This window comes from Canis lupus, chromosome 31 (assembly GCF_003254725.2).
Source record: "Canis lupus dingo isolate Sandy chromosome 31, ASM325472v2, whole genome shotgun sequence".
NCBI classification, from domain to species: domain Eukaryota; kingdom Metazoa; phylum Chordata; class Mammalia; order Carnivora; family Canidae; genus Canis; species Canis lupus.
In genome coordinates, this window is record NC_064273.1 from 14605702 (window position 1) to 14629240 (window position 23539).

A 23539-nucleotide genomic window follows, 5' to 3' on the forward strand; every position below is an offset into this window, starting at 1 on the left:
TTAGAGTACCTGATATGCCCCAACATGCTAGCGGTAAATATTTATTTATTTATTTATTTATTTATTTATTTATTTATTTATTTATTTATTTCTCCTACGGAGTAGTCTATGGATCAAAATGGGTGATAGGTTTATTTCTGTTCTTGGGAATTCAGGGTGGGTGGCAAACAGTGATAATCATATATTTCATTACAGCCTGGTGTAATTTTAGCAGTTCATTCTGCAAGTCCCAGCATGTATTATTGATTATTGTTCCATAGGAATCAGTACAGATGAAATGTAAGATCGAGTGGTCTCTTGTAAAGTGACTTGCATAAAATTTAACGGTTCATACCGAACTTCTAAGGACTAGTAGAAAAGAATAGTAACTGCAGTGCACCACAGGAGGGCGCGCTGGTACTTTTAAATTCAATAACTTGGCCGGTATTGTGAGTGTAAAGACAAGGTGCAGATTTCACTTACAAGCCAGTTGCCTTTCTACAATCATTAAATATCAAATCTCCATGATTTTTAAAGTAACTTTCGTGGGATTTGAAAATAGTGATGAGGTTTTGAAGGCATATACTTTTTAAATATTTTATTTATTTATTTGACAGAGAACAAGCAGGAGGAGTGGCAGGCAGAGGGAGAGGGAGAGTCAGATTCCCTGTGCAGAGCCCCACACGAGGCTCAATCTTGGGACTCCAGGATCACCCCCTGAGCCTCCCAGGCACCCTGGCATGTTGTTTTTTTATTTTCATGGAAAGAAATGAGACTTTTTCCCCCTAAAAACATATTTTCCTGGGTTAATATTTTATTAAATATTACTTTGTACTATCGCCAGTTATCAAGACAGCTTGGAAAAAATTAAAAGAAAAATTGTTTCTTTTTCTTATCAGCAATACAAATTACAAAGTGGTAAAACCGAGATTCATTTTAGTAGATGGAGGAAAGGTTACTTGGAGAGAATTATGACAAACTAATAGAGATTCACATAGTCTTCTCCATACCCGTCACCCTCACACAAGTAACAAGGTGATTTATTATATATTAAAGAATAGCTTTTATTAACAAGATTGTCTATCATTTTTAGTTCCTGATAGTACCTCTTTAATAACCAATGAAATCTGAACATGGGATTGAAAAAGGAATATGAATGTTGTACCCTAAAGTTATGGATTAAAAATAAAGAAAAACAGGCAAACAACAAAATTCTTATAGCATATATGATTTGAGGTGATCCTGGAGGTATATGTGGTCTTTCTCTATCAGGGTGAAGTTTATAAATATTTTCATTGGAAATGTTCCTTTAGTCCAAGGATTGGCAAACTTTTTCTGTAAAGAACCAGATAGTAAATACTTCTAAATACTAGGAGCTATTCACTTGCTACTGTAGCGTGAAAGCAGCCACAGATAGGCAAATGAATGGCGCTGGTTGTGTTCCAATAAAATGTCATTTACAAAAAAGCAGGTGCCGAGCTAGATTTGGCCCCAGGATCATAGTTTGCTTAATCTTGCTTTATTCTAGCGGTGGATCCCTTAACAGATAAAAGGTGAGGGAGTAGGAGAAATAGCTTTGGAGACCAGGACATGGTGGGGAAAAAAGAACCTCTAACTGGAGAGCATAAGGATATAAAAAGCTTCACCTCAGGTCCCAAGAGATGCTCAACAGTCCTTAGCAAGAACCAAAATAACAGCTGTCTTAGGAAGGAAGTGTATTTTAGAAAATTGGTTGAAACATATGCATAGACCTACATCTAAAATAAGTAAAGCCCTGAAGGTGCAGTAAATCAAAAATGTCTGAGAGATGGGGAGTTTGCTCTGCGCATCAGTTGCCCTGGCATGGTGAGCCACAAATAAGTAAGGAAAATCTGGAACCCTGCAGGAAACTATAGAGTTTTGCGGCAAGACAATTGTGGGTGATAAATTAGAATGGACTTTCTGAACATAACGAAGCACCCTTAAGTCCCAACCCAAGATATTTTCTAAAGGACTGCTGGAATTTTAAATATTTTGAAAATAGATTCCATGATTCATAGAAAGAGCAGATACATTTCCTAAGAGTGACAAATGCATTATACTTTGTTTTAGGAGATGAGGTAAGATTTCCATGAAATCAATTAATTGCTGGGAAAAAATAAAAAAACAAACCAACACAGGAGACTTATACATTGCCATAGTTCCCAAGTCTGGCAGCAGAAAAATGTCAAGGAGATTTCTTAAAAAACACAGTTTCTCAGGTCTCATTCCAGACTGATTGGATTAAATTTCCCAGAGCCTGTGGCTGAGGCATTCCTGACAGTGCTGCACAAGTGGGTCCTGAGAATGGCCAGGCTACCACAAGCCCAGGGGCCAGCATTTGGAAGCCAGTAGGACAAAGGACAAACCCCAGATTTGAAGTTTGGCCATATTAGGTTCAGATTTCAGGCTCTGCCTTATATTAGTCATTTGACCTTGAGCTGGTGATGTAATATTTACAAGCTTCAATCACAGTTCCGGTAATGTGGAGCCTATGTGTGCCCCTATGGGAAGGGTTAAAAATCTGATGTGGCTGTCAGGCTTGGAGTATAGATGCTTCTGGCTCATTTACGTCCTATCTCCCCATTCTTCATGGGGATGATATAGCTGGATTTGCTCCATTCACCACTTCACAGGATTTTACTAAAAGTGAGAGCATTTTTAAGAAGATTCATAGGTTTAGTTTTTTTCCACAGAAGCATTTCTTCTTGAATTTCCCGAGAATTCTGTGATCAGGTCGTGCCATCTCTACTCTTAAACACTAACTAGAGAGGAAGAAGACAAAGAGGGGAGATGTTGAGCTCTCAAGCATCCCATCAAGTCCTAGCTTGTGCTGACTTTGCAACTTTGTTTAAGGCAGTTACAAACTCCTTGCTGGTAACTTGGCCTTGGCTTCCAAATTCCTGTTGTAGTTGAGCTTTGTTCTTACATGCAGGTATAGGAGGTTTTTCTTCTCAGAAGTTGAGGCCACACCTGCTGCTCCTTTATTTTTCTCTCCTCTATGGTTTATATGAACGAAGAAAGTTCATATAACTTTCATATAAAGTAAAGTAAACTTTACTTTACTCCCTCTGAATCTGGAGTGTGGAAAATCATGGGCAGCCTACTATTAATTGTTGCTTGGCGGCAGACGTGATCCCAAGGAGGGAGTTGGCAATTCCCTTCCTCTGGCCAGCAGCATGCTTCCTATTTGTAAGTAATTATTCATCTATTCTTTGGGAAGAGGGGTTGTACCTCTTTCCTGAAACACACGAGACCAAAATGAATTCATCAAAGAGGAAAATAAGTTTGTAGTGCATGTTGTTAACAAGTTCTCTCCACAGTAGGAAAGTGATTGGGGGACATAAGAGAAGTGGAGTTTAGTAATCATTTCCTTATTTTGGTGAAAGAAGAAAGCCACAAGAAATAAAATTCTGGTTAAAGGAAGAGTTGCTTTTGTTTACAGGTTCCTAGTGACTTCTCCAGTGGTTATGGTTGGCAAGTTTGAGAGGCAAATTTACATTTCAGGAGCTTGGGAGCTCAGCATTTGAGTCAATTTCTTTGCAAATAAAACCTGAGGGTTTAGTTTGTTCTAATTTAGAGTTGGACATTAGCCAAATTAGGAGTGAAGAATTCTACATCAGCAGGTTTACTGCTTAATTTTACTATCGGTTCTACTTAGCAACTTCAAGCACATTAAATGAGGCAGCTATAATCTTTTAGGGAATCAAGATAGGACAATTGGACATTAGAGGTTTTTTTTTTTAAAGGACAATAGCTCTATAAATTGAATGACACTTGTAAGGTCCAAAAGGAAATCTAAATTTTAAGTTATTCCCTAAAACTGCACATCTCTCAGAATCTCAAGAGAAGTAAGTATTCTCTTGAATATTCAAGAGTGTTCAGTCCCTGCTCAGCAGGTAGCCTGCTTCTCATTCTCTCTCTGCCTCTCCCCTAGCTTGTGCTATCTCGCTCTGTCAAATAAATAATTTTAAAAAAATTCAATTCAAATTAGTCAGAAGTAAAATTGTTAAATAAAGCTGAAATACTCAGGTGGGGAAGAAAAAAGGAGACAAAAAGATGAGTGGCCTGCCACTTTTTTTTTTTAGGCCAGTAATCTTGTATGTGAAAGGAGTCACATCTTTAAGATGAACTATTAATGCTTTTTGTTTTTCTAAAATAACACTTGAAAGGATTACTTTGGGCTCAGAATAATGGTATTACTTGGGTGCTTGAAATGATTGCTTTGTGCATTTCCAGACACTTTCGATATTTGTGATGGAAAAAGCTAGTTCAGGCCAGGAGAAAGACTTTCAACACTTTGGTACTTACAGTGTGTTTTTACAAATGAGCTGAGACACACTGAGATATCACTTGATAATGGTGCTTCCCCACACAATGAAAACTTGGAGTAAAATTTAAAAATGAGTAACAAATTATATGGAAGCAAGTAGCTAATTCAGCTAAAACATTACTTTGTTTTAGAAACTAGAAACCTTGACATCATCTTTTGTTCCTTCTGCCCCTAATCAGTGCCCAAGATCACACTCCCTTCCTCTCATTTTCTTGGCTGCTGCTTTGAACATTTCTTCAATGTCTTCCCTCTAAACTACTGGAGCAGTTTCTAAATTTGTTCCTGCATTTCCCTCTATTTTTTTTGTAATCCATCCTCCTGAAACATAGACCCATCCTTCTATTATAAACCTTTGTTTGGCACAACTCTGATAATCCTGGTGAAGACAAATGTTCTCTGGGTTCTCTTTGCTTTGGAGTAAAACCGTCACTGAGAGTTCAGTCCCACAGAGAGGGAAGTGTTAGGGTTAGGCAGATTGTCAGATGCCAACCAAGCAACTTGGGGTTCTTCCAGAAGCTGCAAGTCTAGGGGAAAACTGGATTGCTGACGAAGACACTGAGAAGCCCAGTTGCATGCACTGAGTACATGGTGAGGGTGGGAGTAGGATGCAGGCCCAATGGACAATGTGTGCCCAAGTATGCTAGACAATGGAGAGTAATAGCTGGACTATATCTACAGCCCATTCTCTAATAGATATACAACAGTCTACTTCCTTCCTGTTGGGAAACTCCTGAAGGTTGAACTGACCAGTTTTGGATCTTGATAATGCCAGTGAAGCAAGACTAAGAAGGGCTTCCTCCATTTTCTATAATCATGATTTCCAACCTGAGCTCATCCTATGAATTTCTTAGGAAGATTCCGGGGGTCCATTACAAGTGGTCTGAATCAGATTATTCAGATTATCCAGATGTGACCCCAGAAATATGTATTTAAAACAAGCTATCCAGAAAATTCTTTTTTTTAAAGATTTTATTTATAGCATTGAGGGGAAGGGCAGAGGGAGAGGGAGAGGGAGAGAGAGAGAATCTTAAGCAGACTCAGCACTGAGCTCAGAGCCGTACTTGAATGCTTACTTGACTGAGCCACCCAGACACCCCCAGGTAATTCTTAAGTAGCCAGTTGAGCACAAGTGTGAGGAATCAGTGACTTCAAGGGGGGAAAAAAACAACATTCCTCACCATGATGTTCAAGGTTTCAGCCACAAAATCCCCATCATTCTGTAGCCATTCACCTTTGTCAGTTTTTTTTTTCTCTTTGCCCCCCTCAGGGTTGTGATGTTGAGTTCCCCATCAGGCCCTGTGCAGGGCATGGAGCCTGCTTAAGATTCTCGCTCTCCCTTAAAAAACAAAAAACAAAAAAGTCTTCATTGCAAGAGAGTGTCCTCAGTTTCAGATGTCAATTTGTGCTTGTTACCTGTGCTTCTGTGATCAAGCAGCTGCGGTTGGAAGTTTCCAAGATTCCCTCCTTGGACTTCAGATACCAGTTACACATCCAAGCGGTTATCTGTACTTCTGACCAATTAGCTATAAATCAGAGGCTCCCATAGCCCCCTCCTTGGATTTGGTTAATTTGCTAGAGTGGCTTACAGTACACTGAACTCAGGAAATCTGTTTGCTTACTAGTTTACCAGTTTATTATAAAGGATATTTAAAGGCTGAGAACCAATAGCTAGATGAGGAGATAACATAAGTCAAGGATGTGGGAAAGGGCATGGATCCTCCAAGCCTCTCCAGGCATACCACTCTTCCTCACATCTCCACTTGTGCACAGGCTGGCAGCTCTCCAAATCCCATGCTTTCGGATTTTTATGGAGGCCTAATTACATAGATGATTGATTAAATCATTGACCATTGGTGATGGAACTCATTGTTCAGCCCTTCTCCCCTTTCAGGAGGTCAGGGAAGTAGGATTGAAAGCTCTGACCCTCTAACACATGGTTGGATTTTCTGGCAAACAGCCCCATCTTCAGGTTACTTAGAGGCTTTCTAAAAGTCACTCACCAACATAACAAAAGATGTCTTTATCATTCTCATCACTTAGGAAATTACAAGAGTTTTAGGAGTTCTCTGCCAGAAGCTGGCACAAAGACCAAATATGTATTTCTTATTATAAATCACAATGTCACACCTACACAACCCTTAATATAGTATCAGTCACATAGAAGGTGCCTAATAAATGTTGAGTCATGGAGTATTTATGTGAACATGGTGCTATCACTGTGAAGGCTAAGATAATTTTAGCAGCACTCAGAAATTGGGAACTCCAGACTCCTCTCAGAAAGTGAATGGGGAGAGTTTTTTTGTCTTTTTCTTTGTCATATTTCAGTTAAGACCAGTCATAAAGCATGCTGGGACATCATCAATATCACACCAGGAGGGTAAGGAAGGAATCCATGATCTACCAGAAGAAGGACTAGAGTTGCCTTATATAGAGATATACAAAGTCTCGGCTCTCATACCTTTTAAATTCTAGTGGGAGAAATGGACCAAAACCAAGTTAAACAAGTACAATTTTTCCAAAATGGTAAGTGTTTATCCTAGTAAAGGAGACAGTAGAGACTATATAAATCAGATGATTCAAATAGTGGTAAGTGCCATGAAAATAAAAGTGATGATGTGTCCAAGAGAGTTTGCTTATTGAAGGTGGTGGGGACAAGATTAGGACTCTGAGATGGCTTCTGTGTTGAGAAGCGGATATGAAGAAAGAGCTGACAGGAAACATTTCCAGGAAGAGGAAACCCCAAGTGGCACAACCTAGAGATATGAATGAACTTGAGTGTTTAAGGAACAGTAAAAGACACATGTGACTAGAGGCTGGGAATGAGGGCCAAATGTGGGGCCTTGGAATTTTCATTTTATGCCAATTGTGTTGGAAAGGCATTGGAGAATTTGAAGGAAGGAGTGATATGATTTCATCATTTGATCAATCCTGAGAAATATTTAAGAGGTGTAATTAGCAGAATTAGGTGATTTCTAAAATACATTTCTTTTTTTTTTAAGATTTTTTATTTATTCATGAAAGACACACAGAGAGGCAGAGACAGAGGCAGAGGGAGAAGCAGGTGCCTCGCAAGGAGCCCGATGCAGAATTCGATCCCAGGATCGCAGGATCATGACTACAGCTGAAGGCAGACGCTCAACCACTGAGCCACCCAGGCGTCCCTCTAAAATACATTTATTTATTTATTTATTTATTTATTTATTTATTTATTTATTTTCCTAAAATACATTTAAAGGAAAGAGTAGAGGGTATTGCAAAAATTCAAAGGTGAGTTTCAGGTTTTTGGCTTGGCTAATTGGGTGACTGAGAATAATACAGAAAAAGTTTTTTTTTTTTTTTTTAAGATTTTATTTATTCACAAGAGACACACAGAGAGAGGCAGAGACATAGGCAGAGGGAGAAGCAGGCTCCTGGAGAGGAGCCTGATGTGGAACTCTATTCTAGGACCCCTGGATCATGCCCTGAGACAAAGGCAGATGCTCAACCACTGAGGCACCTTCCAGGTGCCCCAAAAGGTGAAAACTGTGTGTAAAGGTTGATATATTATTTTAGACATGCTGAGTCTGAGGTTCCCATGTGCTATCCAAGGGGAAAGGTTGAGTAAGAAATTGAGTATATGTATCTGAAGCTTTGGGAAAAGTCTCAGAGGTATAGATTAGAGACTCTTCATCTTCATGTAGGTAGTTGTTAAAACCTCAAGTGGATGACATTACACCAAGAGCGTGCAGCATGAGTGCACTGAGGACAGACCCTTGGGAACAAGAATATTTTAAGAGTGGATGGAGAAAATATCAAGTAAAAAACATGGTAAGCAGTCAAAGGAATCATTTTTATAATAAAAACTTGCACATTCATTATATTTTATAGAATGGAGGCACTGATGAGCTTGAGGAGGCAAGTTGAAGCAGAAGTGACATCACTTTGTGTTGACTGCTCTTTGAGAAACCTGGCAGAGAGTGGAAGGAGACAAATTATAGAGAGCAGTACAAGATTAGTGGAATTTTTTTTTGGAGGGGTGGAGAATGCTTGATACTATTTACAGGCTAAGAAGAGAAAAGAAGAGAAAGAGAGAAATTTAATATTTAAGAGAAGAAGGAAAGTTGGCAGAATGAGAGCTTGAAAGAAAGATGGAGGGATTTGGAAGAGTTAACCTTATATGAGAAGGACACCTTATTTTCTTAGCATGAAATGAGGTAAGTAAATAATAAAGTGTGGATGTCCACACATTTGCATACAAGGTGATAGGATTTTAAAAGGGGGATTTATAGTGGATGGTCCCAATTGTCTTATCTAATCTAGTTAGATAGTAAAAAATTGCTGATCCAAGAGCTCTGCATATATATAATGGTTTATTTTTTTTATTGGAGTGAAATTCACAAACATAACATTAATTATTTGATTTATTTATTTTTAAAGATTTATTTATTTATTTTAGAGAGAGAGGGAGTATGAGCCAGAGGGGCAGCGGGAGAGGGAGAGAGAATCTCAAGCAGACTCTCTGCTGAGCCAAATGCAGGGCTCAATCTCATGACCCTGAAATCATGACTTGAGCCCAAACCAAGAGTTCCATGCTTCACTGACTGTACCACCCAGGTGCAGTAATAATATAATAATAATAAATATTATTTATTTAATTTTTAAAAATATTTTATTTATTTATTCATGATAGACAGAGAGAGGCAGAGACACAGGCAGAGGGAGAAGCAGGCTTCATGCAGGGAACCTGGCAGAGGGAGAAGCAGGCTCCATGCAGGGAACCTGACGTCGGACTCGATTCCGGGACTCCAGGATCGCACCCTGAGCCAAAGGCAGGTGCCAAACCACTGAGCCACCCAGGGATTCCCTTTATTTATTTTTTTAAAGTTGGCTCCACATCCACTGTGGGGCTTGAACTCAACCCTGAGATCAAGAGTGGCTCTACCAATTGAGACACTGAGGCACTCCTAAAATTAACTATTTTAAACATTTTATTTATTTATTCATGATTTTATTTATTTATTCATGAGAGACACAGAAAGAGGCAGAGACATAGGCAGAGGGAGAAGCAGGCTCCCCGTGAGGAGCCTAGTGTGAGACTCAATCCCAGGACCCCAGGATCGTAACCTGAGCCAAAGGCAGAAGTTCAACTATTGAGCCACCCAGGTGCCCCTAAAATTAACTATTTTAAAATGAACAATTCAGTGGCATTCATTCATTGTTATATTCACAATGTTGAGCAACCACTACCTGTGTCTAGTTCAACATCCCATCCCCATGTTGTCTAGTTCAACATCCCATCTCCCATCCCCTAGCAATCATTAATTTGCTTTCTGTATATATGACTAAACCAATTCTGCACATATCTTTTTTCTTTCTCTTCTTTTTTTTATACCAATTCTGCATATTTCCTATAAATGAGTCATATAATATGTGAACTTTTGTGTCTGACTTCTTTCACTTACCATAGTGATTTTAAGGTTCATCCAGGTTATAGCATGTACCTTTTTATGGCTGAATTCCTTTTATATATATAACCATAATTTGTTCATCCATTTATCTGTTGATGGACACTGGGGTCTTTGATGTATAAATCTTTCAATTTCTTAGTTGTGTTTATTCTTATTTTATTTTTGATATTATTGTAAAGGGCATTGTTTTCTAAATTTTCTTTTTGTAGTGATTTTTTCTTTTTGTTAAAGTTTTTATTTAAATTCCAGTTAGTTAATATGCAGTGTAATATTAGTTTCAGGTGTAGAATATAGTGAGTCAATACTTCCATACAAAACTTGGTGCTCATCATAGCAAGTACCCTCCTTAATCCCCATCTCTTATTTTACCCATCCTCTCACCTACCTCCCCTCTGTTCTCTACAGTTAAGAATCTGTTTCTTGGTTTGCCTCCCTCTCTCTTTTTGTTTCCCCTTTGCTCGTTTGTTTTGTTTCTTAAATTCCACATATGAGTGAAATCATGTAGTATTTGTTTTTTTATTTATTTCACTTAACATAATATTCCTTAGCTCCATCCATGTCATTGTAAATGGCAAAATTTCATTCTTTCTTTATGGCTGAGTAATAATACTCCATTTTGTGTAAGTGTGTGCGCACGTATACATATATCTTCTTTATCCATATACTTCTTTTAAAACTTAGTTCATTCATTTATTTTTCTTAATTTTTTTTTAAGATTTATTTATTTATTTATTTATTTATTCATGATAGACATAGAGAGAGAGAGGCAGAGACACAGGCAGAGGGAGAAGCAGGCTCCAAGCCAGGAGCCCGACGCGGGACTTGATCCCGGGACTCCAGGATCCCGCCCTGGGCCAAAGGCAGGCGCTAAACCGCTGAGCCACCCAGGGATTCCCTAGTTCATTCATTTATTTGTTTATATTTTCATTCACTAATTTATCCATTCATCACTCAAACAAGGTGACTCCTTTGAAATAAAACTGATTTTTGCATGTTGATTTTGTATCCTTGAACTTTGCTGAATTCATTTATTCTAACAATTTTTTTGGGGGGGGAATCTTTAAGGTTTTTTATGTATAAGATTATATCATTTGTGAACAGAGATAATTTTACTTCTTCCTTTCCAAATTAGATGACTTCTGTTTCATTTTCTTGCCTCATTGCTCTGTCTAGGACTTCCAGTACTATGTTGAATAAAAGTGGTGAGAAGGAGCATCCATACTTTGTTCCTGTTTTAGAGAAAAAGGTTTCAGTTTTTCACTGGTAAGTAATGTTAGATATGGGTTTTTCATATATGGCCTTTATTATTTTGAGGCAATTTCCTTCTATTCCTAGTTTGGTGAGTGTTTTTTTTTTTTTTTTTCATGAAAGGCTATTGAATATTGTCAAATGCCTTTTACGCATCAATTGAGATGATTATGTGATTTTTATTCTTTGTTATGTTAATGTGGTATATTCATTGATTTTTGAAGTTGAATCACCCTTGTATCCCAGGGATAAATCTGACTTGGTCATGGTGTATAGTCCTTTTAATGTACTATTGAATTTGCTTTATTTGGATTTTTTTGATGATTCTGAGGATTTCTATATATAATGTCTTTTTTAAATTACATTTTTAATTTTAATTCCAGTATACTTTACAGTATTATATTAGTTTCAAGTATCCAATATAGTGATTCAACAATTCTTTTTTTTTTTTTTTTTTTTAAGATTTTACTAATTTATTCATGAGAAACACAGAGAGAGAGAGGCAGAGACATAGGCAGAGGGAGAAGCAAGCTCCTTGCAAGGAGCCCGATGTGTAACTTGATTCCGGACCTGGGGATCACACCCTGAGCTGAGGGCAGATGCTCAACGGTTTAGCCATCCAGGTGTCCCTGACTCAACAATTTTATACAATATCAGTGCTCATAATGATAAGTGTACTTTTTAATGCGGGTTACCTATTTCACCCATTCCACCCAGCCTCCCCTCTGTAACCAGAGGATTTCTATTTCTGAGACCCAAGAAAGAAGAATAGGTAACAGGAGCAAGTCATGAACTAGAAGGGGGGAGGGATAGAGATTCTATTCCTCTAGTTAAGAGTGGGTGACGGCAGGTTTAGAAGAAGGGGCTGGAGTATTAGGAAAATAGCTAATCAGAAACAAGGAGAGTCAGGTGGAAACCTACAGGATCAAAATATGTGGTTAGAAAATAAATGATAATAAATCCATAGTTTGTTTAGTAGCAAAAGAACCTTGGTCACTGGGAAACCATGGATATAGTTTCTCTTACTGGGTCACCAGGACCTGTCCTAGGAGTTTGAGTCAATTCTGAGTCATATCAGAAGGAAGGCTATAACCTTTTTCTGACTGTGTAATAGGGACAGGCAAAAGCTCATCCTGGAATTAATCATTAGAGACCTTAGCTGCAGGGAGCAGGAGATCTAGGGGCGGGGGAAGCCCCAGAGGGAGTTCAGCATTAGCTTCGAAGCCTCATTATTTTCCTCCTCAATCACTTCATCCTCTTCTGTCTCCCTTCCTTTATCCTCCTTCCTTCCCTTCATCCCCCTTTCCCTCCTCCTCTTTTTGCTTTTTCTCCCCTACCTCCTTTTTTACCTTCTACCCCACCCACCCAATTCTCTCCTTGTCCCTCTGCTGGTTTTGATTTCTCTTAAATCTTCATGGACACTCTGTATAGGAAATAAGTGAGGAGTAGCTAAGACTATTTGTCTTTTCTACATTTTTGTTATCTTTGTACTCTCAGTTCCCTACAGGTTCACATCCCTTCCCTGATACAGATCAATTGAGCTTAACAGCTGCAACCAGGCAAAGTTTTCAAAGATAGAACCACTGCTTGTGGCTAAAAAAATCTCTGCTTGCTTGATCTTCTCCCAAAAAGAGATTATCTTAAAGGAGTTCATGTTCTCACTGCTTTTATGGAGCAAGTCTGAGCCTGCTGGAGGTGCTCTCTCCCTGTTCCTGCCCACTCTGGATATCTAAAGAGATAAGGAAGGAGTCTGGCTGCACAGCCTCAGGCACCTCTAAAGAGGACATGGAAGAAGGTAGTAAGTGTAGCCCAATCACCAGGGTTGGCTTCCAACTCCTCAAATTCTCACCATCCCTTTGTCTTGATGACATTGAACACTCTTTATCAGAGCAAAGATCAGAGTCTGAAATTATTTCTCTCTTCTGCCCACTCCAGTGCGCCTGACATTTATTTGTGCTTTAGTGAGGTTGCATGAGTCAGCTCATGGCTAACAGGGACTCAGCAGCAAGTGCTGAGGTAGGAAGACTAGCTTCACCTTCTCCAGCCAGAGAAAGAGGAGGGCATGGGCTTGCCAAATGAGTGACAGTTGCTTCCTAGGTATTAGCATCAGTCTGTTCCCTGATGCATGAGCAACTTTGGCGGTGGCACATAAATTAAACATTTACTCATGCTTTTGTACTTTATTTTAGTTTTTGTTGTTGTTGGGGAAGGAGAACAACAAGTTTTTGGTTCATGGCTGGGTCTGCAGAGAGGATACATGTGGCACAGAAGTCTAGTTAAGCAGTTGGCAGTAAGGGGAGTCCAGGAGAAAGGTAAGAGTTCAGTAGGAGAAAGAGGCCTAGCCAGAGATCCCTTAACCATTGCTCCCTGACCAGCTGTAGTTGTCTGATGCACAAATCCATTTCTGTGTATTGCCTGGAGGATTTTTGTTTGATTTGTCTTAGAGTTGTAAAAATATTTACTTCTGATTGTGAGGCAGGTAGTAAGGGATAGGACCGGAGGGAGAAAAGGGAGGCCCCTTTGATTTGGCTGTCAGGTCTGTATGTTCCAGGAATTCCAAGAGGGAGTTCATGATAGAGTTTCCTACAATAATCGTTTATCAGCTATGATCACATTCAGTGAGTTTGACTATATTAGGTAGACAGACTTGGAACCCTTTAATACTACTTATGCATTATATCTATGAAGATAGGCTTTCAAGCCCTGGATGACTGGAACTAGGTGTGAACTCTTGAAGCATATGTCATTTGAAATTGTCTATATGTGAAATGTCTTTGTTTTTTGTTGACCTTTAGTGGCTCATATTAATTCATAATCCTGCTCAAAGCCATACTCTTTTTAGGACCAGTCTAAGGTAATCTCTCTTGGCCAGCTCTGGAGGAGGAGTGGATTAGCCATCACGCACAGAAACCTATAGAAACCCACCCAGGCAAGATGAATAAAGAGTTCTTCATTCCCAGATAATCCAAATTCCCAGTCAGTTAATTTTTTTGGGACTCAAGCACAGTTATATTGGAGGCTGTGCTGGATATAGAACAGCATGATGATGAACTTGTTGCAATAATTTGATCTCTGGTATCTGCAAAGTAGACTGGCCCATGGTAAATAAGGATGACCTTTAGAATCTTAGAGGGAATTGATAATGAATACATCCTAGGAAAGGCCCAGAAAGGTTATCTCCCAGGCTTTCCTAAAAAGTGATAACTGAATTAGAGGAAATCTCCAAGAGACTTCTGGGTCCCTACTGTAGCCATGTCATTAGATAACACACCAATCTCAAACAGAAGAAAAGCATCTTCTGAGCCTTGAAACAGAAGTTGAAGCACTCCTGTAGAACAACTTTCTTGATGCTCTTTACCTTATCTTGTTTTCTTTCATAACATTTCCTTTTCTTTTTTTATCTTTCTTTTCTCAGTCTTTAGATTGCCAAAGGGGTGCTTGGGATCTTACAGACTGTTCTTTACAACAAAGGTGGATACCCATATTTCCTAGGGCACCATGGTTAAAAGGAATATAATCAATGGTGTTTACCTTAATAAAAATAGGTTGTGTTTTAACAGACATCATTAGGGTAATTGCTCAGTTTCAGACCCAAATTTCAAACCACTTATAAAGAAACACTTCTTCTTGGATATCAGAAATGCATTCCTGTTAGTTTCCTAAGACCACTGTAACAAAATACCACAAACTGGGAGGCTTAAGGCAATAGAAGTTTATTTTCTCACAGCTCTGGAGACCAGAAGTCTGAAATCAAGGTGTCAGGAGGGTTGGTTCCTTCTGGAAGCTCTGAGGGAGGATCTGTTCCATTCTCCTCTATTCTAGGATTTGGTGGTTGTCTGCAATCAGCATGCATAGTTTGTAGAAGCATCCCTTCAAGTTTTGCCTCCATCTTCAAGCGGCTGTCTTTCCTCATGTGTGTCTGCATGTCTCCAAATCTTTCTCTCCATATAAGAACACCAGTCATTAGACTTAGGGCCCACCCTCATCCAATATGACCTCATTTTGACTTGATTCCCATCTACAGATTTTCCAGATAAGGTCACATTCAGAGGTACTGGGGGTTAGGACCTCAGCATATCTTTTTGGGGGACACTATTTAGCCCCCAACAATTCTGAAGCCTAACTCATGATATTCTCCCTAAGAATGCCTCAGACTTTTTTTTCAGTTTAGTCCTTCATTTATTCAACAAATATTGGGTACCTATGGCGTAATTGTTGATGCTGTGAATATAATAGTAAAAATTAACAAACACCATGAAAATCATTTGTGTATGTCTGAAAGCATCCTGTATTTTATCACTTCTCCTCCCCAAATCCAAACCATTATCATGTCTTGTTAACTTTATTTCCTAAATATTTTTTGGATCCATTTACTTTTTTTCCAACTCCACCTCAATCTCCAGAGCTTAAATTTGCACATTCTCTTGCCTGGACCGTTTTAATAGTCTAATTGCAAATCACGTGTAATGCTACTCCTGTCTAATAAGTTTCTACATAGCAGCTAGATTCCCTTCTACTTCCCCCAACACATCCATACTTCATGACTTCCCAGTACTTTTAGGATTAGGATAAAGCCAAACTCTTCAATGTGGCCAGTAAAACTCTGGGTGTTTGTTTTCTGTCTGCCTGCCCAGCCATGGCCCACACCATGCCTCACCCTTTACTTGCTTAGATGCAGCCACTCCAGTCTTCTTTTTGTATCACAAATGCTAAAATTATAAAGATCACCTGGGAATCTTGTTAAACTGTAGAATGAGGCAGATAAAGACATCTGGGATGTGGCCTGACATTTTTGCAGTTGTAATCCAGCTTCCAGGTGATACGCATACTGCTGGTGTGGGACTCTGCTTTGAATCCAAAAGTCAGCCAGTCCTGACATTCCTATTGCATATGCTCTGACACAACTTTTTTCTTTTTTTTTTTTTAATATTTTATTTATTTATTTGAGAGAGACAGCGAGAGAGTGAGAGGGAACACAAGTGAGAGGGAGGAGTAGACTCCCTACTGAGCAGGAAGCCTGATGTAGGGCTTGATCCCAGGACCCTGGGATTCATGACCTGAGCCAAAGGCAGAGGGTTAACCAGCTGAGGCACCCAGGAGCCCCTGGTCTGGCACATCTTGTTTTCAGTTTTCCTCAATACTCTTTCCTCTTAGAACACATAATGGAACACATTATTCAGATCTCAATACCTTTTTGCGTCGTAGGGAATTCCCTGATTTCCCCAACAGAAGCCAGTCCCCTCAGCCTCACTGTGAAGTCTCATGAACCATCTAACTCTCCTTCTTAGCGCTTAGCACAGTTGAGTTCTATGTTTTCTCTGGATTTTTTTTTAAATAAAATATTTATTTCTTCCACTAAACTCTAGGCTCCATGGTGAAGAATCTATGTATATGTCTGGTTACTATTGCATCCCCAGAGCCCAACATGTACTATTGTCTTCTAGAATTAGACATTCATAACTAATTGTTGGAAGAGTGACTGCAGGACCCTAACAGTCCTTCCCTTCACTAGCAGGGTAAAGAAGTGATTTAATCACTCTGTTTCTGGAGATGCCTGGGTGGCTCAGCAGTTGGGTGTCTATCTTCGTCTCGGGTCATGATCCTGGAGTCCCGGGATCGAGTCCTGCATCGGGCTTCCTGCATGGAGCCTGCTTCTCCCTCTGCCTGTGTCTCTGCCTCTCTCTCTCTGTATCTCTGTCTCTCATGAATGAATAAATAAAATCTTTTTTTAAAAAAATCACTCTGTTCCTGATGGATATTTAAACCCTTGGAAGAAAATGACTGTCTTGGTTGTTGCTTCTATTTTGGATTGCCTCTGATGATGTCAACAACCTTTGTACATACTCTGAGTTTGTTTCTGCCTTGTGGCTATTAGTTCAGATGGTGACCTAGGGTTAATAAACTCGTGTCTTTGCGAGCGACAGAGATCCTATCTGATTGCTTCAAATAATAGGGGCTGATCATGAGAACGTATGTGAAAATGAGGAAGATGGAGATGCAACAAGCAGGCATTGTACTCAGACAGCTCTACACCACTGTCTGCAGTAAAATGCTTTTCTCCAGGCACCGTGTCCACAGTGCAAGCTGATTGCTCTCTAGGGTATGGCCCCATCACTAAGATAGTTCAGTTGCTCTCCCAGTCTCTTTATCACTTGGAGTGTCTTTCCATTGCTGATCTTGCCACATTTGGGTACCTTTCATTCCCTACTGCTTATTCATAGTTTTTACTGCTTCTTGGTCTGTATACCATCACTGCATCTGCATCCTTAGCTTTTACTCTCCCGCGTTGGGAGTTTCTATTCTCTGTATTCACTTTGTGTTCATATTCACTCAGCATTTGATTGCTGAGCTTAGTTACTATGATCTTCTGATTCTCGTGCCACAACAAGCCTAAGCCACTGACAAGCTTATATCAGATTTTCCGTAAGTTTCATGTTCATGCTGCTCCACAAGTCTCAACAGCACTGTGTGCTCATGTGCAATGGTGCCCTGAGGGTGGCTCCCCAAGAGCTTATTGTGAAATATTTAGGAATTTGATGAGCCCAGTGGTTAAACATCAATAGTTTGAAACCAGCCAAACTATTTCATGGATTTCAGTAAGGTCTCTTTTTCCCCCCACAGAGCCAGTTTTCCAGCACAACACTGAATGGAATAGAGAACAAGGCTGACCCCAGGAAACACTCAGAGCCATTACCATTGGTTGTGTGGTTGCCATTCTGAGGCTTCCCTGATGGGAGCAAGTGTAACTAACAAGTGCCCCTGTGTGGTTGATTCCGCCTCACCTAGTCACCCTCAGGGCTTCCAAAGTAAACATAGACTTCTTTCATCATTGTTGTCACCCCAGTTGCTATTACATTTTTAACCGAGTTTCCTGGGAAACAAACTCTGAGATAGACCTTTGCATGCAAAGACTTATTGGTGACTGCACTTGAGTTCAATTCTTACGGGGGAGAGAAGGAGGTCAGATTGCACAGAGGAAGGCTTGAACTGCAATGTAGTCATCAAAAAGGCATCAGCCAATCCCATGAAAAAAGACCAGTAATTGCATGGGGGCTGCCCATTGGACAAGGTGGCTTTTTAGCAGTAGTGTGATTGCTGAGGAGGAACTTAGCTGAGAACCATCAATCTTCTGCTAGCACTCCCTAAGGGCGGGAGAATGAGGTCCTCAGTCTTAAAGGGTGATCTGAGTGGCTTACCTACAGCCACTACATATCATAAAGTGAGTACTGCTTTGAGCTCCCTGGGCTTGGATTTCTCTATTACACAGTAGTAAATCACAGGATCATCAGGTATGTGGCATTTTCATTCTTGACCGGGACAGAGGTATTTTCTTTTATAGCTGTTTCATAAGCACAATGAAATATTCCAAAAAGTATTAGCAATACAAATATGTTATCTAAACTTCATTAGGGAAATAAGAGTCTAAGACCTCTTTTTCTTACCTGTCTAGACATGTAAAGGAATGTGAGTTCAGAGTTCAAGGCTTTTCCAGTAGATATGGAGAATGCCAGGTCTTTCTCTGTTTTCTGCTCCCCACTTCTTTTCTTTTTCTTTTATATTATAGTCCTTTTGATGCAACTTATAACCTTGTAGAAAGGAATATGAAGAGATTGGTAAATAGAGTTGAGAGGGTGTTTGGGGTCACTTTTCTTCCTTCAGAATGGAGTGGACCATATGCTATTTATCAGTTGGGGTGTATGTCTCTTTACAAGGAGAGAGAACTTCAAAAGTTTGGTCTCACTAAGGAGATGCTCTTATCTGGTCTCCTTGCATGGAGGAGAAACCAGCTTTTCACAAAAAAGATTTAAATTGTTTTTAAAAGGAGAGAGAATAGAATCTTCTCTGTGATGCAATGAAAATATGGACTTCATGGAAGGAAATATGATTCTGAAATTATTCCTAAATTGAATCAGACAATGCACAGAGAACCTAACTTCTGCATACTGAGGCTTTGTCCCAATGAACCTTGTTGTAAATCTAACGTGATCAAGGAAACACAGATATCTCAAGAAACCTCCTGAAAAATTATTGTAATTTGATTCATAATTTTGCATCCCTGCCCTTCCCTGGTGTGCTTTTGGGTAAATATAGAGAAGGCTGATGAACAGACAAGGGAAAGAGTGTAGAAACATTAACTAAGAAATGTTAACTGGTTCACAAGACACAATCACAGCTTCTTCTGTGCATTGGAATCACAAAGCTGAGAAGGGATTCAATCTTAATTTCCTCTTTCACCCACGAGGAAAGGGAGGCCCAGAGAATTTAAATAACTTGTCCAATATCACACAGCCAGTTTTGGCAAGATGAGATTAGATTAGATTGTTTGTACTGTGACTATATCATCTCCTGCTTTGATCAATTTATTCTTCCCTAAATACTTGTCAGCCTTTGCATCATACACTGTGCCATGCTGTGATAATCAAGGGCTGAATAAGACTGAGGTTGGGGATCCCTGGGTGGCTCAGCGGTTTAGCGTCTGCCTTCGGCCCAGGGCGTGATCCTGGAGTCCCAGGATTGAGTCCCACATCAGGCTCCCTACATGGAGCCTGCTCCTTCCTCTGCCTGTGTCTCTGCTTCTCTCTCTCTGTGTCTCTCATGAATAAATAACTAAAATCTTAAAAAAAAAAAAAAAAAAAAGACCAAGGTGGTTTTGGCCTCATGAAACTTATTCAAGACAATCTAGTGAGACTGAATAAAAAACAGTACCCTGTGTTGGAGAATAGAGTTAATAGGAAGGATGGCCATCATATTAAACTTTCCATAACATCATCTTACTTATTGAACCAGTGTTAAAGCCAGCATAGTTTCCTCTAGGATAACATTCTAATGGGAGAAAAGTTTGCTCTACTTGCCTGCTTTTTTAAAAGAATTTAGAGAACTAATTTTGCAGACTTTGTGTCTGTCATGTTACTGCCAGTTTGCCCTTGTTCTCAAAGAAACTTGGAAGGTGAACTAGTTAAATAAATCTCAGTTCTCACTGCTAGGGTTGATAGCTTATAAAAGGTTTATTAGTCTGATTTTGTTGTCAGGGAGAGTCACTTATTTATGCTACATCCTTTGATTTACACTCTTTATCAAGTGGGACTGATTGTTGATATGAGGCAAATAGAAAGATAGATAAGCTGATGTATGAATATAGACAATTCTGATGTGTTGGAAATAGTATTTAGAAGGAGTTTACAGAGGAATATCAGGCCATAACACAGATCTTCTGTATAAACATGTGAGCAACAACGATTGAATAAGAAGCATACCCTAAAGACAAGATCAGATGGAAATGTATTAGGATAAGCCCTGTAGAATTGCCTGTATTAAACTATTTTCAACCTACAAAAATGGCAACATTTTCTAATTCAACCAAACATATTCCATTGCCTGTATAAAAATCAGTTTGATTTAATTTTCATTTATTTATTTTTGAGCAAATGTCCTATTAAGAGCTTTGGGCCGCCTTACCTCTCCATGACTCAGCTTCCTTATTTGAAAAGTGAATATAACAATAGGTTTTATGTATGTATATATTTTTAAAAATCAGTGGATCTAGCCTGGCACACATTGGCTTACTACTTAGATTCTCCACAGCCAAGAGCCCTCGGTGTCACCCCCAGATGTTGGCTCATGCCTTTAACTTGTTCCTTGGATTACTTAGGCCTCTTTTGTTCAACCTCTTAGTCATAGACTGAAATCACTCTGTTCTCAGCTATCTGTAGCTCAAATCATTGGCTCCAGCACATTTATATTGCATTTTTTAATCTTCAAGCTCTGCCATTTTGTTTTTAGCTTTTTGTTTATTGAGATATAATTAACGTACAGCACCATATAAGTTTAAGATGTACAGCATAATGACCTGACTTACATATATTATGAAATGATTACTACAGTAAATTTAGTTAACGTCTATTATCTTATATAGTTTGAAAAAACAGAAAAATTTTTAAAATGTTTTTTTGCCTTGCAATGAGAACTTTTAGGATTTATTCTCTTAGCAACTTTCAAATATACTGTACAACAGTGTTAACTATAATCATCATGTTGTGTATGACATCCCTAGTACATATATATCTTATAAGTAGATGTTTGTGCCTTTTCATGATATTCATTCAGTCCCTCTCACTTCAGCCCCTGCCTCTGGTAATCACAGATCTGAATCTTTATTTCTATGAATTTGGTTTTTTGGTTTGTTTGTTCTTTAGATTCCACATATAAGTGAGGTTGTACAGTATTTGTCCTCTTTGACTGATTTCACTTAGCATTATGGCCTGAAGGTCTATCCAATGGCAATAAAATCACAATAATATCACAATTTTTTTACCCATTCATCCATCAATGGACACTTAGGTGGTTCCTATGTCTTGATTATTGTAAATAATGCTGCAGTCCCTGTCTTTTTAGATCAGTGGTTCACAACCCAAGATGCACAGTAGAACCACCCAGAGAGTTTATAAAATGTAGTGATGCACGGACTCTACCCTTTAGTTCCTTATTCCATTGGTTGTGGAGGTACGAGGCATTGGTATTTTTTCAGAAGCTCCTTAGGTGATTTTAATATGAAGCCTGAGCTGAGAAGCAGTGTCCTGAGAAATCACCTCATGCTTACACATCTTTTTTCTTTTTTTAAAAGTAAGCTTGTGCCCAGTGTGGAGCTCAAACTCATGATAACAAGATCAGGTGTCATATCCTCTCCCAACTGAGCCAGTCAGGCACCTCATGCTTACATATCTTGATTAGTGTTTCTCCTCTCCCTCCCAATGCCCCAGCATCCTGAGGACTTATCCCACATCATACTTCTACTTTTTGCCTGGTTTATGCATGTAGTCCTTTTCATCTCATCCCCTATCTGAATATGTAAGTCATTAGTGAGGAAGAGTTTTTTCCCACAGTAAGAGAGGTGCTCGGAACAAGGCTGCTGACACTGGAAACTGGAAGGTATTTGGGCTCTGGTTGCTGCTAGTGGGATTCTCGGGTTCCAGTGGGAATCCCAACAGACTTGAATGTAGCTTTAAGACTGCCCAGAGATATAGGAGATAGGCTTTTGAGGTCTCCTGAAACATGCCAAGTGGCTGACCCTGAGATATATCACTGTTCTTTCATTTCTGTCTCACTCAGCTGGTTCGTTTGGTGCAACCTACAGTTCTGGACACAAGCCCTTGTACCATCTTTACTGGGCCAGTTACCCTCTCCTTATCTTGATAGAATTTTATCCATGAATTAATTCCAAATTCTACCCACTCCACAAAGCCTTTCCTGATCACTCCTGCCAGTCTCATGTATTATTTGAAACTTCCATAGCATATGGCAGCAGTCAGAGTAGAAGGAGCTGTGGATTGGGAACCAGGCCAGGCTCTAATTCTGCATAAACCAATAGTGTCTGAGCATCTGTATCCACAGTATTTGTTGACTAAGTGACTGATTGAATGAATGAATACATTGTCTTGGGTGAGAAACTTTTCTGAATCTCCATTTCTTTATTCATGGAATAGGATCATTATAGAAAGGTGAAGGTTGTTTTTGTTTTTGTTTTGTTTTGTTTTGTTTTTCTAAGAGTGGTCCTTGGAATGCCTATATCAAAATCGTTGGGGTTCTCATTTAATTGCTGAGTCCTGCCCTCCTATCTGTATCAGAATTGCTGAAGGCCTGAGAATGTTTAATATTGCATCGCAGGTGATTATTATGCTCAATAAAATTGAATCACCATTGAATTAGTTGTTAATTGTTCAATGAAAGTAACATGATGGAAATCCAAGTGTAAAACCTTGGAATTATAGAAATGGGAAATGCTCTGTGGAAGGTTAATGGAAGAGATCTCTTGGTTGGAAAAGTGATAGGTAATGGAAAGGACTTGAAGTACTCCAGGAACATTAGGGTCATCTGCCGGTAGAAATACAATGGGTCAGAGTAATAGTGGTATATTTGAATATCATCAATTATTCATATATCTTTCCCTTTGTAGGTGATATTATGCATTAAATACCTTGTTCATTAGGCTAAGGGAAACAGTGGGGATATAGGAGGTGATTTTTGCCACATCAGCTCCCTGTAGACATGGCCATTATTATTGCTCATGCTTGGTTGTGTTAGTTTCAGGAACAGAAACCAGAATCTTGGGGAGGTAACTGAGTCCCAATTTCCAAGGTACTTGACTGTCTTCTTACAAATCTTGACTCTGCATTGCCACTTTTTCAATTACAGTCTATGGATTCTGTCTATGGATTCTGTTTTCCAGGAGAATAACTTCTGAATTTTATAAATGAAGTAAGAGAGAATAAGATTTTCTTTATAAGAATATTTTTAGTAGATATCTTTGCTGTGGTGTACCAAATCTAAGCAAAGGCTACATGTTATGTTACAGGTTTTTAGACTGAACATCTCCTAAAGATATAAAATTACCAGCTGTGATGACTTTACTCATGGCTAAATCAGCCTTCAGCTTCAGATGAAATTTCTAGTCATTAAAGAAAGAGCAGACTTGCTGTGATTCTGATTAATTGTCAGAGACCTTCTGTAAGAAAAGCTG

At 39.2% G+C, this 23539-nt stretch overlaps 1 protein-coding gene across 1 annotated transcript in view; it reads left to right on the forward strand.

Annotated features, from left to right (window-relative positions):
- The window catches only part of CXADR (CXADR Ig-like cell adhesion molecule), a 200741-nt gene that overhangs the window by 132600 nt on the left and 44602 nt on the right, over positions 1–23539 (forward strand). Inside the window, exon 9 of the transcript XR_007407635.1 lies at positions 10951–11040. The gene's annotated coding sequence lies outside the window, so the exon portion shown is untranslated. The remainder of the gene's footprint in view (positions 1–10950; positions 11041–23539) is intronic.